This window comes from Salvia hispanica, chromosome 6 (genome assembly GCF_023119035.1).
Source record: "Salvia hispanica cultivar TCC Black 2014 chromosome 6, UniMelb_Shisp_WGS_1.0, whole genome shotgun sequence".
Taxonomy (NCBI): Eukaryota; Viridiplantae; Streptophyta; class Magnoliopsida; order Lamiales; family Lamiaceae; genus Salvia; species Salvia hispanica.
Window position 1 is genome coordinate 21,363,251 of NC_062970.1, and position 14,872 is coordinate 21,378,122.

Below are 14,872 nucleotides of genomic sequence, written 5' to 3' on the forward strand. Positions count from 1 at the left end.
ATCAGAATCGGCGGCTAACGCGTTTTGGCAACCTTCTCCTCCTAATCATTTCTGCATGTAGATAAATGTATAATAATATAGAGTGGTGAGAGGGTCCTACTACTGTTTAGAATGTTTGAAATATGTACTTGATAAATAGTGGTTTTTGAAATTATATAATATGTGCGTTTTATGTACTAGAAGTGTGGTTATTTATTTTAAATTTTGAATTTATTTATAGTAATTGCATACGTCACATAGGGTTGGATGTGACACCAAGCTTTCAGCGATGAGAATCTTATCCATTTTCGTTTCCCGTCTACATAATTTAGGCATTCGAGTTTACTTTCTTTAAGGATCGCAGACAAATATTAAATGACATAATGAAGATTTGGCAAATAAACTTATTATAACATACTTATTCTCAATATATAATCACAAATAACCACAAAACAATAATGTATCTTGTAACTGATAAATCGAAAACAGGTACCCTCAAGAAGAGGTCAATACTCATTCATAGCTTTAACATTTTTACTGGTCACAACACCGACGAATAGTCTAGAGACCACAAAATGGCATGGCCGCCTAATGTTGCCTAAGCACGACCATCATATTTAGCATTATAGAATTTTATCTCTGCAACACACTCTCATGATAATGTTCATGTACTGATGACAAAATCAAGCTATCTCATAAATTCTGATTGAACCCTGAAACTCGTAGTTATTTAGGATTATTGTCCCCACAGAGTGGGTGGCGATAATATTAGGAACCACTTTCTAGTCCATTCTATTTATTGTGTGAGAAGTCCGCCCTTATGAACTTACTGTTTCGTAGGATTATTGTCCCCACAGAGTGGGTGGCGATAATATTAGAAACTAGCTTCACAACATTTGGCAGACCAACCGATGGAGACCGTATACAACGCACTTGTTGTATTCATCACTTAGATATTTTGTATGGTTTTTGCATAATTATCACATAAGCAAATAAAGCAGATAACCACTTAAAATAGATAAACACCAAATAAACAGATAAATCCATTTAATGCATGGCATTTAAACAAACATGATAATTATCGCAAATTATTTAATCTAGTCAAAGGGAGAATCAATTAAATAATTAAGTTTTATCTTGGATAATCATTATCCAATTACTATGGGATTTATCAAGATAGAGTTAAATATCTAAATCCATTTAGGATAATTCTAGATTTTATTTTGATAAAATCATATCCTACAATCCAAGATAACGTTGATCTAGGATTATCATTATTTAAATCGTACTAGGATATTACTAGATAGAAACAATTCCATCATAATCCATTAGATATAAAAAAAATCCTATTAACCAAGATTTATATCAATCTCAATTCTATTTAGAATGGACATCATGGATATATCAAACATTACTTAGGATTTCTTAGATAAATAAATTTATCTAAATCCAATTAAATAAGGATTTTCTTATATATTATCAATATCCTAATCTATCTAGGATATAAATCCAAAAGATAAGGATAACTTGGATTAATATTTACTTTTAATCCATCTAGGATTTGTCTTAATAGAATTAAATCTATTCAAATCCATAGGATAAAAATAAATTAATATTAATATTATTCCTAATCCATCTAGGATTTAATCTTGGAGTAAATCCATATAAATCCATAGAATTAGATAATATTATATTATCACTCATTCCCATCCATCTAGAACTCATATATGAATAAATTCATATAAATTCATAGGATAAGAATAAAATACTATATTATTACTCTCCATATCCATTTAATAGATAAATTCATATAAATTCATAGGATAGGAATAAAATAATATTTTTATTATCCAAATCCAACTAAGATTCATCTAGGATAAATCCACATAAATCTATAGGATATAGATAAAAACTTAGATTATGATTTTCCAAATATAACTAGGATTCATCTAGGAATAAAATCCATATAAATCCATTTAAATAAGGAAAGAATCTAATTAATCCATGATTTAATTCATAATTAAATCTCATATAATATATAAAATCCACAAGATATATTCAAATCTTAATTCTAAATTAATCTTGAATTATTTCCAAAATTAATCCCAAGAGTTAGGAAATCCTAATTTAATTTTGGAAAGTGAAGTCACGGGACGAGGCGTCGCGACGTCACGCATAGGGAAACCTTAATCTTACGTCGTCGTACTCCCACTGAAATGCAGCCGCTGCTGTCCGTCTGCTCGTGAGGACGCACCTGGCGCTGCGTCGTCTGAACATTGACAACGCTGCTGCGCCATCGCCCCCCGAGCCGGATCACCGCTGCTGCCCGTACCTCCACCGGCGTTGCGTTGTAGGATGCCGTCGCTGCTGTCGCAGCGTCGCCGCACCCACCGCTGCTGCAACGTTCGTCTCCGCGGTTGCAGATCGCCGCTGCTATCGGTCCAGCTGCGTCGCTGCTCTCGCTGCAGCCGCTGGATCACGTCAAGGGCTGCTGCAGTCAGCAGGCTCTCGAATAGCCACCAAAAGCCACCGCCGCCAAGTCAATTAAAATCTCGTTCCGTGTGTAATGCGACAACGGGATATAAATTGAATCTCATATGAATTTTGGGAATAAACAAACAATTCTCATATATGTGTAATGATTACTTATCAATGAATTGATTAATCTAAACACATATTCATGCATAAAACATCCGAAAAATCACGTAGCACATGCGTTATGTTCATACGTTATGTTCATCCATACGAAAAATAACAGCCACGGAACAAAGAAAAACATTCATTCAAGCAATTCACATAACATGAAATTAATCACATAATCAGAGCCAAAAATTGGCTTTGATACCAATTGTTGGGGTTTGGTGCCCCTTGCACAGCGGAAGACTTGTACAAAACAAATAAATCAGACACGGATCTATTTGACCGATTATGCGATTAATCAATTCACATGTTAAACAGATAATTGCATGCTAGAACGCATATAATTCATGCTTAAAGAATATTAATCCTAAAACATGATTTCTACAGTTTAGAGTTACCGATTTGATTCTTCAAAGAATCGTCGATTGCTCGCGCCTTCTTCACGATGATCTTCAATACTAGACCACGATCTTCTCTCTCGGTTCCCGAACTGTATCTCGATATTAGGGTGGGCTGATCTCACTGGGATACTAGGACTTAAATAAAGAAGACAGAAAAATTCCTCCCGGAGGAGAATAATAGAAAAAATCATTCCCTCTCTAATTTTGGGAGTGGCATGATTTTCAAGAAAATAATAATGTGTATTTTCTGTCTCCTTTATTCTCATATTTATATTAAGTTCCTTTTGGGCCCTGACAGGAATCTATGGATGGTTTTGGATATGGGCTCCCCAATTAGCTTTTTTACTAATTAAATTGAACCCCACAATTTAATACAAGCTTATATTGGAATATTACAAGCAGCCACTACAGAAGTAATATTGAACTCTCCCCATCCAAATCCGAAATTACAAGTAATCCGGGTTTCCACTTTGTTTATTATTTATTTTCCGCATTTAAGATATAAATGTCCATTAATCCTGATCTCGAGGGAAAGGGTGGTTGAAAATATAGCCTATTCTATGTGTTTAAGTTAACTATATGTTTTATGTGTTTGTGTCGTTGTTTGTTTTCTTTTCCTTTGCGTCAGAGTCTTGAGTCTAGTTAGGTAGAGTCGGTCAGGGGGAGTAACCAGGCTCGAATTCGACTTATTTCTTTTTGTTTGTCTTCACGCTTGAGGACAAGCATGTGGTAAGTGTGAGCAGTTTGATAAGTCGTATTCTAAGAGCCTTGGTTACTGGTCAGTATGTCGTGAAATGCATGTATTATCTGCAAAACAGTTGCTCAAGTGTGCAGGATTAAAGGATCCAAGTCAGTAGGAGACGATTCAGGTGACGCAAGTGAAAAGGGCGCTAGAAGGGTGCAATACTGACCAGGATGCATGCCAGAGAAAAGGCTCGAGATGGAGAAGAAGGATAGCTGGGATGATCACTAACAAGGGCATAAAAGTCAAAACTTGAAGGAAGTCTACCCTAAAAGCAAGGGCAAGCCTCCCTATAAAAGAAGCCACTTGGAGAGAGAGAAGGAGTTCGCCTTTAGAGTTGGTCCCGTAAGAGTTTGAAAAAAAACCACCACACTTAGTTAGAATTCTCTCTAGAAGATCAGTTCCTTCAGCATTGTCCAATCTCTCGTTCCTCGCCACAGCCATGGTCACTTGACGTCCAAAAGTCTGCCGGAGAAGTCATCGATCCACCGTTCCAGCCAGTTATCGTAGTAGTATAGCAGTATCATCGCCCAAAGTGGCCAAACAATCGTTACTTTGCTTTCTAGTTTAATCTTTACTTGTTTTCGTCGTTGGTTTTGTTGCAAACACTCATCGATGTTGCCTTTTGAAGTACTTTGTGAAGTTCCAACGTTTTAATTATGAAGTTTCTATTTCGTATGTCGCTTTGGTTCGAGTTTGCTTCATTCTGCATAGGAAAGTTAGATCTAGTTGTTGCTTTTAATTTTTAAGTGCTTTCTTACCTGGAGTTGTCGATTTGAAGTTGTAGTTATGTTTAGTCAAATTTTCGTGCATGAGTTTATGTTCTGCGCCGTTATCACCACCTTGCATGTCAGTCAGTAGAAGTAAAATTGCAGTTTCATCGTTTATTTTAAGTTTGAGCATTTTAATCAATGGATCTTGAGTTTGAGGTTATGAATCTGAGTTTAGTTATGGTGTTTGTGTTCATATGATTTTTGTCAATACTTGGTGAAGAAGAAAACGTCAAAATCAACTTTAGTTTGGACCACTTTTACTTTTAAGTTACTTTTGCTTTTGTTCCCTACTTTTCAGTTGTACTATCCAGACCTGTCAGAGAGCCACCAGCCACCAGATATACCTTGTTGTCTAATTTTCCTCTTTTAGTAACTGTCTACCTTCCATATGCCTCTGAGACACATTGTCCCCTATTTTCACGAACACCACCACATGCCTGTTATTTTCACGCCTATTAGTCAGTAGAGTACCACCTTTATTTCTTGCCTAGGTAAAATCTCAACCCAAGCGTGGTAGCTAACCAAAACACCCAGGAAAGTCACCGCAGTTATCAAAACGTGTCCATCCTCGTGGGATTCGACCCTTACCTTCATTATACTAGCCAGTAGAAGTGGGTTGAGGAAACTTGTTTGAAGCCAGGTCCCGGTTATCGTACCAACGACTCAGCTGGGTCGGGAATCTCTTCCTGATCAGTTGGATACACTCCAAATTACATACGAAAACCTTAGGGAAAGAACCAAAAGACCTTCAGGACATTATCAAATGAGACTCACCTCACGCACGATTCAACATAATAGCAATCCTAGCACCGCTAGATATTAATCATCACTACCCAATATATCAGGATTATTGGATTGCGAAAAACCCGCATTATTTGATAAGTCAAAGTAGTGCATAATCAATACCGTATGCCCAATGCTAACATATGTAAATTAAGAAATACTCCCTCCATCCACGAATAAGAGTCTCGTTTGTTCATTTTAGTTCGTCCACGAATAAGAGTCCCGGTTCATAATTACCGGGACGGAGGGAATAGTATTTATCAAGACCTAGTCTTTCAGTAGATAGCATAAAGACACGTCTTGCTTTTAGATCCGTTCAGTGCTATACCACACCAATGTCATCTTATTTCAGTAAGACTTAGAAATATGTGGACTGACATTGCAACATTTCACGATAGGTAGCCAAAGCCTATCTAGGTTGTGAAATTCTTCTTTCTCTTTTGCAAAGCATTGCATAGAACCGACTATAGTTACCTTAAAGTGGACGCCGCCCACAACCAGTCTACTAAGCAAAAGACTTAGGCTTTGTTTGCTTCTTATACATTTAAATGTTTATAAAACATCTTATAAATGCACAAGCAAACACAATATAATAATATACTGATTCTATTCGTGCGAAACTGCTCGAATAATACTGAATCGGGTTAAAAGTGGATTGTAGAGTTTTTCGTATACAAGCAAGATTCTATTCGCGCGAAACTGCTCGAAAACATGCTTTTCAGTATACCAAACCTAACACTTACTACCTAATTCTAGATTGTTGTTTAATAATTGCATCATTACATGTTACAAAAAATGTGGATAGACTCACTAAACGAATTTGACGTCAAGCAAATGTCAAAGCATTCCACACCTAGGACTACCTTTATAACTAATTTTAATGTCTTATTTAATAATTGCATATTACAAAAAATGTGACTACCTTACTAGCTAATACTCCCTCTGTCCCACGTTACTTGAATCATTTCTTTTTTGCACTCGTTTTAGAAAAATAATAATAAATAGTTAAAATGGAGAAAAAAAAAATAAGAGAGAGAATAATGTAGAGAAGAGTCTTAACTATATTATTTTTTTTTACTTTATTTTCTCTTCACTTTAATTATTTATTATTATTTTTTCAAAACGAGTGCAGAAAAGAAGTGACTCAAGTAACGTGGGACGGAGGGAGTATTACTTTGTTGTTTAATAAATGCATATTACAAAAAATGTGTATAGACTCACCAAAAGAATTTGTCATCAATCAAATGTCAAAGGATTCCACAAGTAAGACCACCTTAATACCTATTTTATTTTGTTGTTTAATAATTGTATATTACAAAAAATGTGTTTTAACTCGCCAAAGGAATTTGTCATCGAGCAAAAGAATTACCAAATACCATCAATAGGATCGTCAACATGATATAAATTTTATTTTCCTATTTGCTATTGAACCGCGTTAAATATACCATTCCAAATTTTAAAATTTGCATACCACAAAAAACTACGAACACGCAAAAATAGTATGTAGCTTTTCCTAAAATTATTACCGTGAGATTGTTTACAATTTCTAAATTTAGTTCATTAGATTACCATAGACAAATTAAGCAATAAACAAAAATTATTACTGTTGTAATGAGTACAATTTCTAAAAACGATAGTAATGAAAAAATTCGAATACACTATGCAGTGATCTATTGAGTTAATACAATTTTATGGCCATCTTCTAATAGATGAATTTCATCTATTGCTAAATATTTCTTTAGCAACTAAATAAATATTAGATAAGTCTCCTTTTTCGTAGCTTTTTCCTAAATTTTTTAATTAATAACGTTTTTCTTAATGAACCTATAAGATAAAATAACATGGTAAGTAGTTATTATTATGATTTAATTTGAATAAAAAAAATCTAGCAAATTTTTAAAATGTTAAAACACTAGTAGTAGTTTGTACATTTCTCGGGCGGCCCAACGGCTTGCTAGCAGGATTCCTCTGTTGCGCGGCCTTCATGTATTTTGCTTTCTTGGCCTCATTTTGGCCTTGGGTAGCCGCCTCCGACGCATCCTCGTCACCACTGGCGCATCCACAATTGGAGCAGAGGTAACAGGCTAAGCCGCAGCTCCACCACTTACCGGAGGAGTTAAACCTATTGGGATTACCGCAGCGGAAGACACGGAAAACAAACAGTTCCTTACAGATCTAAATTTTAGGTGATTATGTATTTGATTCCAATTTGATGCAATTAATCTAAATCTATAGAAAATCACATCAAAAACACACATTAACATGCTATTTGATGTAGATCTGATTGTTACCTTTATCACCATTGAAGGATTGACGTTGCTTGTTGAATCTCTCGACAATCTATGATTTCTCGACGATGAATCTTCCATTCTATTCCCACGTCCTTGATTATTCATCCGGGTGGGCGGATCTTGGAGAATCGATACTAGTGATATGAGATCTTGGGAGACCAATACAAAACTCGAAATTGTCTTGATCTAATCCTATGAATTAGGATAGAACAAGATCAAAAGCCAAAAACCCTAATCTCCCTATAGCAAGGCACGAAGATCTATGCAAGAGGGAGAGAGAGGCGCCATGTGAATGACCGCTAGGGTTAGAGAAAAATGTTTTGTATAGTGTGTGTGCTAGGGTTTCCACATCTCTTCACTATTTATAAGATGGACTTGTTGGGCTAGAATGGAGATACATGGAGTGATTACATGTTGGACTAGCCCATTAGACAATAAACTTATTAAATCAATTAACCCATGATTTAATATATTATCCAAATCACCAAATTACGAAGAACTTAGGTTCCATTTTATTTTATAATATTTCTCGCGTTTAAGATTATCTTAATACATTAATTTAATTATTTGTCTATTATGTGACATGAATTAAATTAATTCTACAAAGAGTTTTGGTAGTTTGAAACTGCTAGGGTTTTGGTGCCCCTTGCACAGCGGAAGACTTGTACAAAACAAATAAATCAGATATGGATCTATTTGACCAATTATGCGATTAATCAATTCACATGTTAAACAGATAATTGCATGCTAGAACGCAGATAATTCATGCTTAGAAAATATAAATCCTAAACATGATTTCTACGGTTTAGGGTTACCGATTTTGATTCTCCAAAGAATCGTTGATTGCTCGCGCCTTCTTCATGTGATGATCTTCAATACTAGACCACAGATCTTCTCTCTGGTTCCCGAACTGTATCTCGATATCAGGGTGGGCTGATCTTACCAAAATACTAGGACTCGAATAAAGAAGACAGAAGAAATCCTTCTCCAATTAGGAGAGAAATTCGAACTCCTCTAGGTAGAGGGAGACAAAAAATGTGAGTAATAATATTAAATGATTTATGTCTCGTTTATTCTCCTATTTATATTAAATTCCTTTTTGGGCCCAGATAAGGATCTATGGAAGGTTTTGGATATGGGCTCCCCCAATTAGCTTTTTACTAATTAAATTGAACCTACAATTTAATACAAGCTTATATTGGAATATTACGAGCAGCCACTACAAAAGTAATATTGAACTCTCCCCATCCAAATCCGAAATTACAAGTAATCTGGGTTTCCACTTTGTTTATTATTTATTTCTCGCGCTTAAGATATAAATGTCCATTAATTAATTAATGTCTGCTATAAACTTAATTAATTAACATCTTATTAATTCCAAGAGTGGACTTAGCAAGGAACATTTATTTATTATTCATAGAGTAATAAAACTCCAACTGACTAGTTTTCGAATAATAAAACCTTGTTTGAGCTCCTCTTGAGGACATTATCAAACGAGACTCACCTCGCGCACGTTTCAACATAATAGCAATCCTAGCACCGCTAGATATTAATCACCACTACCCAATATATCAGGATTATTGGGTTGCGAAAAACCCGCACCATTTGATAAGTCAAAGTAGTGCATAATCAATACCGTATGCTCAATGCTAACATATGTAGATTAAGAAACATTATTTTATCAAGACCTAGTCTCAGTAGATAGCATAAAGACACGTCTTGCTTTTAGATCCGTTCGGTGCTATACCACACCAATGTCATCTTATTTCAATAAGGCTTAGAAATATACGGACCGACATTGCAACCTTTCACGATAGGTAGCCAAAGCCTATCTAGGTTGTGAAATTCTTCTTTCTCTTTTGCAAAGCATTGCATAGAACCGACTATAGTTACCTTAAAGTGGACGCCGCCCACAACCAGTCTACTAAGCAAAAGACTTAGGCTTTGTTTGCTTCTTATACATTTAAATGTTTATAAAACATCTTATAAATGCACAAACAAACACAATGTAATAATAATAGTGATTCTATTCGTGCGAGACTGCTCGAATAATACTGAATTAGGTTAAAAGTGGATTGTAGAGTTTTTCGTATACAAGCAAGATTCTATTCGCGCGAAACTTGCTCGAAACATGCTTTTCAGTATACCAAACCTAACAGAAACTTCATTTGTTATTCATGGAATGAAAATCTTTTAGCAATTTTCTGAATAAAAAATTCATTCTTCAAACACCTCTTGGGGATTAATCATACCACACTGGACACGCGAATTCTATGAAATAATATTCTAATAATTTTCATGTTATTCAATTACTATCACCCAAGATATCATGATTGAGTTACGAAAAACTCTCACATATTGATAAGTCAAAGTGGTGTCTGATTAAATAAACAATACCACCCTATATCCGGTCAAGTCCCCTACTGGAGAACCCATGAGAAATCATCTGATTCTCCTACTTTAACCTTCTTAATAAGAAGCCATAGATTTGTTTATTTATATTTCTATAAATAAATCAATATATTATATTATTTATTCTCATAATTAAGTAAACAAGTGGACGCGGCGTTTCTTGTATACATGCACAAGCTAACCGTACAAAGGCATATACGCTTGAAGCATCTTTTAGTATACAAACCCCATCAAAACCTTCAACGACATCAATCGGCTTAGACGGCCTACCCTGCGGCCCCTTCCCCGGCCACTTCCCTTATCCACCACGTCAGCATTCTTTGCCTTAGGTGGATGGCCAGTACTGCTCTTAGGGTGGCGGCCATGACATGTTGATGGGAGGAAAGATGGGCGCGGAGGGGTGGACGGGGTCCGGCTTGGGCTTGGGGAAGGGGGGGGTGGCGCTTGGCGGAGGGGAGTGAGTAGGAGTGGTTGAGCATGAGGAGGTGACCGGGGGAGATGAGGCGGTGGAGGTGGTGAGTGAGCAAGGTGGGAGGTGGTCAGAGTAGTGAGTCTCGATGTACTTTGCTATGGCTTCCTTGCTGGACCCGTCTCTCTCCTTCAGCGCCGTGATCGCCGCCAAAATGATGGTATTATTAAAATTGTACAACCTCCATCCTTGAACTTGTCACATTTCATTTTCTACACTCATTTTGGAAAAATGATAATAAATAATTAAAGTGGAGTGAGGAGAAAATAAGATTAACAACAATTGAAATCCCAAATTGAACCTTTAATTGGATTAATGATAAATTTAAATGTACAATCATTCAAATGTATAAAATGAATTAAAAATTAGATAAAATTTAGTTAAACATCAAATTTCTTCGTCTAACAAACAACCACAATGATCAATCAATTTTAGCAAACTGGCATATTTATTCAACAAATCCATTTGCTGTTTTATAAACTCATTAAACTATAAACAATAAATACCAAGATGCCACATGCCCTTCAATCTTTATGTACTTTTCGAAAATATAACTAATTGTGTTCAATTTTCCGAATTATTCTTGAAAAATTGAAATAAGTTGAAACAAAATTTATCTCGGTAAGAGAATATTAGCTAGAAAAACACACGATATTGCACTAGAAAAACAGAGAGCATTGCACTCAATTTGCACCCAAAATAAATAGCATGTAAATTGAACAAAATTGCACTCAAATTGAACGATTCCACCACTAAGAATTTGTCGTCAAGCAAATGTCAAACGATTCCACAGCTAAGACCACCTTACTAGCTAATTTTATTTTGTTGTTTAATAATTGCATATTACAAAAAATGTGTATAGACTCACTAAACTAATTTTTCTTCAATCAAATGACAAAGGATTCCACAACTAAGACCACTTTTCTAGCTAATTTTAATTTGATGATTAATAATTGCATATTACAAAAAATGAGTATAGACTCACTAAACAATGTCGTCAAGCGAATGTCAAACGATTCCACAACTAAGACCACCTTACTGGCTAATTTTAATTTGTTGTTTAATAATTGCATATTACAAAAAGTGCGTATAGACTAACCAAACTAATTTGTCGCCAAACAAATGTTAAAGGATTCCACAATTAGGCCACCTTATTATGTATTTTAATTTGTTGTTTAATAATTGTATATTACAAAAAATGTGCTTAGACTCACCAAACGAATTTGTCGTCGAGCAAAAGAATTACCAAATACCATCAATAGGATTGTCAACATGATATGAATTTTATTTTCCTATTTGCTATTGAACCACGTTAAATGTACCATTCCACAACCTAGACCCCATTACTAATACCAAATTTTAATATTTGCATATTACAAAAACTACAAACACGCAAAATTAGTATGAACGTCTACCTAAAATTATTACCGTTGTAATGTTTACAATATCTAAATTTAGTTGATTAGATTACCATCGACAAATTAAGCAATGAACTAAAATTATTAACGTTGCAATGTTTACAATTTCTAAAAACGATAGTTATGATAAAATTCGAATACACCATACTGACCTACTGAGTTAATAAAATTCTACCATCTTCTAATAGATGAATTTCATCTATTGCTAAATATTTCCTTGGCAACCAAATAAATATTAATAAGTCTCATTTTTTAGCTTTTATCTAAACTAGTATAACACCCATGCGATGCACGACCTATTTTATTTTCTTCGTACTTATTTCATATTATAAAATAATTTTATGAAGTAATAAAAAAAATACAACTTGCTCTGGAAATTAGTTTTCATTGCACTAACCACATAACATTTTATCAATAATTTACATAAATCAAATAATATAATTAAATTCTTATAAATATTTGTATGAAGTAAATGTATATTTATTCAATAAAATTACACAATTTGTAAATTAAGATACAGAAACGTACATTTATCTTGTAATTTTTATTTTTAAAACTTACGTATCATGTATATTTTAATTATTAATATTATTCCAGTTAATCTTTTGTTAAAGTTTATAATATTTTATGCAATTTATTTGAGTTAGACCAATTAAATCAATTATTTCATAAATTAATACTAAAATAATTTAACATAATAACACAATTTTGTAATTTAAACAAATACATTCGTCTAGTCATATTTCTTTGTAATTTTGTATTCAAATTAATAAGTAATCATATAAACTCCTTAATTAAATAACTGGGCAACTAATTATAATTAAATAAAAAAAATCATTACTAATTAAGATTTATTAGAATTTATTCAGTTCGATGGTAGTGGATTTAATATGGGTAAATCAGGTTGGACTTTTTCTATGACTAAATAAGTACTAAGTAAATGCTTGGTTAATATGATTAAAATAACAATTTCAATTAATTTTATTTACTATAATAATTTTTAAATTAATTTTTATTTTTTAATTAATCATTCAATAAAATAAAATAAAATATTAAACCTAAGGTTTTTTAATTATTTAGAATCGGAAAATGATAAAAATAAAAAAAATGAAAAGAATAACGCAATTAATCTCATTAAACAATAATATCATTATTAACATTAATCACAAATCAATTTTATTAATTACGAAACAATCCTTATTAATTCTTTTAGCTTTCCATCACTGATCGTTTACTGACTATTTTTAGTATTATTGGAAATTAAAATTATTTATGTTACAAAACGGCTCATCAGTCTCCTTAATGAAAAATTAATACCAGTCAATAATTTTATTAATCAAGAATAATCAACAATCGACTATAAATCAACTCCGTTAGTCAAGAAATAATCAATCATAAAGCAAGAAATAAATAATTCAATAAATTCATTTAGATTCAAAAATATATCTGCATTTCTTTTTCTTAAATGCACAATCATTTAAATGTATAAAATGAATTAAAAGTTAGATAAAGTTTAGTTAAACATCAAATGGCTACATCTAACAAACAACCACAATCAACCACAATGTACAATCAATTTTAGCAAACTGACATATTTATTCAAACAAATTCATTTACCGTTTCATAGAATCAATAAACTATAAACAATAAATACCTAGCTGCCTTGTGCCCTTCAATCTTCATGTACTTTTCGAAAATATGACTAACTAATTATGTTCTATTTTCCCTATTATACTTGGAAAAATTCAAAGAAGTTATTAGAGAATTTTGGCTAGAAAAACACAAATTGCACTAAAATTGAACACTCATATTGCACTGATATTGCACTAAAAAAACAGAGAGCATTGCACTCAATTTGCACCCACAAATAAATAGAATGTAAATTGAACACAAATTGCAATCAAATTGAACACTCATATTACAAAAATTGCGTATAGACTCACTAAACGAATTTCTCGTCAAGCAAATGTCAAAAGATTCCACATCTAAGACCACCTTACTACTACCTAATGTTAATTTATTTGCATATTATAAAAAATGTGTATAGACTCACTAAAATAATTTATTGTCAATCAAATGTCAAACGATTCCACGACTAAGACCAGCTTACTAGCTAATGTTAATTTGATGTTTAATAATTGCATATTACAAAAACTGCCTATAGACTCACTAAACGAATTTTTCTACAATCAAATGTCAAAGGATTCCACAACTAAGACAATTTTCTAGCTAATTTTATTTGATAATTAATAATTGCATATTACAAAAAATGAGTATAAACTCACTAAACAAATTTGTCGTCAAGCGAATGTCAAACGATTCCACAGCTAAGACCACCTTACTTGCTAAATTTAATTTTTTGTTTAATAATTGCATATTACAAAAAGCGCGTAAAGACTCACCAAACTAATTTGTCGTCTAGCAAATGTTAGAGGATTCGACAACTAAAACCACCTTATTACATATTTTAACTTGTTGTGTGATAATTGTATATTACAAAAAATGTGCTTAGACTCGTCAAAAGAATTTTTCGTCGAGCATAAGAATTACCAAATACCATTAATAGGATCGTGAACATGATATGAATTTTATTTTCCTATTTGCTATTGAACCACGTTAAATGTACCATTCCACAACTAAGACCCGTTTACTAATACCGAATGTTAATACTATTTGCATATTACAAAAACTACAAACTCGCAATATTATTATGAACCTCTACCTAAAATCATTACCGTTGTAAGATTTACAATTTCTTAATTTAGTTGATTAGATTACCATAGACAAATTAAGCAATGAACTAAAATTATTACCGTTGTAATGTTTACAATTTCTAAGAACGATAGTTATGATGAAATTCGAATAAACCATACAATGACCTATTGAGTTAATGCAATTCTATGACCATCTTCTAATAGATGAATTTCATCTAGTATTTCCTTAGCAACTAAATAAATATTAATA